The 3057-nt window shown below is 43.4% G+C and overlaps 1 protein-coding gene across 2 annotated transcripts in view; it reads left to right on the plus strand.

Annotated features, from left to right (window-relative positions):
• ptpdc1a (protein tyrosine phosphatase domain containing 1a) overlaps nucleotides 1-3057 on the plus strand; it is a 55439-nt gene that overhangs the window by 51065 nt on the left and 1317 nt on the right. The window lies entirely within an intron of this gene.

Below are 3057 nucleotides of genomic sequence, written 5' to 3' on the forward strand. Positions count from 1 at the left end.
GTTAAAGCAACTCCGCGTTGACTGAACTAATTGTTATCAGCCTTTCTGAAACCGAATATTCCGAGTTGGACAGTTCGGGGTTACTCAACCCTGAGTATCGTTTTTCTTTCTGAGTTTTCTAAACCGGCTTCCTGAAATAGGGCCCGGAAAAGCAAAACCGAAATGGAGGTGCCTTAAACCTGGAATGTCTTACATGACCAACAGGAGTCCTGACTTGTTTGGTTGCAAACATTCACTTCAGTCCAGTTTTAATTATACAGCACCAGTTCATAACAACAGTCACCTCAACATTCTTTATATTGGAAAGTAACAATATCAGAAAGAAATCCCGACAATCACAAGACAGTGGGAAGGAGAAACTCCCTTTCAACAGGAAGAAACCTCCGGCATGAAGAGGACATTGACTTTGCTGATCTTGTCCTGCTGTAAGGTTGAGAAAATTGAGAAACTCACAGACTCTGCTCATTCATTGGCTAAAGACTTGTGAGCAAACTCTCACCTACTTGTCGACGTGGAAACTATAAGGCTGGAGCTATAATGGCTTGCTTAGACGCATGCATTCAGTTGTGCATACCTGGAATTAGTCCTTCCCATTTCTCTTTGTTCAAGTCTGTCTGGAGTGGCCTAAAGGACACATGATTAGTCAGTGTGTTGAAATGCAGTGCGTCATGCATGTCACTCAGATAGTTGTGAACACAGAAACTGTAACCTCTGGGGAACTCTGCTGTTAGAGTCGTTGTACTGTAGGAACATACAGTGTCCCTCAGTTTCTTAGTCATATCCATCATCCTGTCCCCTCCCATTCTCCTTGGGTGATGTCATGGTACCGGTATCCAACTTTCGTGTACTGTCAACGTGTCTTTGGGCTATAAAATGCCTTCCACCTTACAGGCGCTGCCTGTTTGTGATGAGGTTGATCAACACGCACAGTAAAGCAATGCAAGTCATTAGGGCTGGGCGATATGACCCAAAATTCATATCTCGATATTTTTTTAGCTGGGTGGCGATATGATCTATATCTTGATATTTTTTTAAAGCCATAAGTTAAGAACAAAAACAGAGTTCTTAGTCACACTGTGTCCCAGATGTCACACGGGCACTTTTATTTACATACAGCGTAGATGTACATGAAGAAATTACTCAAAAATAAATTATCAGCATTTATTAAATAATCATGCTCCATAAATAAAAGAAAACAATGTTGTTTTTGTGCATAACAAAAAGCTCACAATTGTGCAGTCAAAATGTAAACTAAAAGACGCTGAGCACAATAACAAAGACAGATTTCACAGCTGCTCTGTTCCCAACTTGTACTGCGTGACTGACAGCCTGGAGTTTGAAATCCGCTTCGCAACCACGTCTCTTAACAGGTGCCATTTATGGTCCTTATACACATACGGTAATATTACGTCAAAGAATATTATTGGATATTTAAAGCTTCAAGCTGCTGCCGTCGGGGAGGAGACTGCGGAGTCTCCAGGCCAGGACCAGCAGGCTGAAGGACAGCTTCATCCATCAGGCTGTCAGGAAGCTTAACTCCCTCCCGATTCTGACCCCTCTCCCCTCTCTCCTCCACGGTCTCACTGAACTCTGTCACACACACTCACACACACACACTCTCTGACTCACTCACTGGCCTGCACCAGTTACCAGTCACTTTGTGGAGCATTGGACTGCCATTACCTCATAAGACTTTGTGTTACACTATCTCATACCGTACATTACCAAATCTCCATTTGCACTATTTGCCTATTTGCACTACTCTGCCTGGTTTGCACTCCAATGTCATTTACCCTTATATTGTATATTGTATAGCTTTCTTGTTATATGTAAAATTGTATTATATTATTTAATTTTTACTTTAAAATATTTTACTTGCATTTTTAATCACTCTTATATTTAAATGTTCTTTTTCTATTTTATCTAGGGATTGAGAGTAACGAAGTTTCTATTCTCTGTATGTCCTGTACATGTGGCAGAATTGACAATAAAGTTGACTTTGACTTATTGGAATTGTCATCAAAGAAGCTGACTGGGGTCTTGCATTGGGATAACACACTGGCATTTGTATCTACTGATTACCCAGTTCTAACCCAGTACCAGTGTTGGTGAAGCTGCAGTCCTCGCTCTGCAGCAGAGACTCAGAATGTTATTTGCAGAGGTCCACAGAAAGGTTATTGTCACGGGTGTAACATGAACATTTGCTGTTAGCTTTCTGTGTTAGCTCTTCCACTAACAACTGGTCTGCTGCTGCTGAAGAAAAACAGAAATGAATTAAACAGATCAGCCTGTCGGCGTAGATACCTGATCAGCTTTTTGTCTCTCTTTCAAATTTTTAACTCGTGTATCCTCAGCCCTGCATTCAGTGTGAGCTCTGTGTGGTGGCTGGTCAGTTGAAATGTACAGTGTGAGCAAGTTCAGAACTCCTGTCCGTTTACTCACAGAGTACAGGCTCCCCCTGGAATGTTGTGGCAACATCCCATAATGAACAGTTGATTGTTATTATAAACAAGCAGGGACTGAAATTAACCAAATGGTGTGTTGGCACAGCTTGACCTCCACCATGTTAGTTTGCAGTCTCCATCTACATCAGAGGTGGGGAACTCCAGGCCTCAAGGGCCGGTGTCCTGCAGGCTTTAGATGCGTCCTTGATCTGACACAGCTGATTTAAACGGCTAAATGACCTCCTCCACATCTCTTGAAGTTCTCTAGAGGCCTGTTAATGAACTAATCATGTGATTCAGGTGTGCTGACCCCGGGTGAGATCTAAAACCTGCAGGACACCGGCCCTTGAGGCCTGCAGTTGCCCACCCCTGATCTACATGAAGTGTTCTGGATAGGCTACAGCAGGGTGGGCAATCTCAGTCCACGAGGGCTGGTGTCCTGCAGGTTTTAGATCTCACCCTGGGTCAGTGATTAGTTCATTAACAGGCCTCTGGAGAACTTCAAGAGATGTGAAGGAGGTCATTTAGCCATTTAAATCAGCTGTGTCAGATCAAGGACACATCTAAAGCCTGCAGGGACACCGGCCCTCGTGGACTGAGATTGCCCCCCCCG

Source organism: Haplochromis burtoni, unplaced genomic scaffold (genome assembly GCF_018398535.1).
Source record: "Haplochromis burtoni strain Fernald_Lab_line unplaced genomic scaffold, NCSU_Asbu1 Contig_496, whole genome shotgun sequence".
Classification (NCBI taxonomy): Eukaryota; Metazoa; Chordata; class Actinopteri; order Cichliformes; family Cichlidae; genus Haplochromis; species Haplochromis burtoni.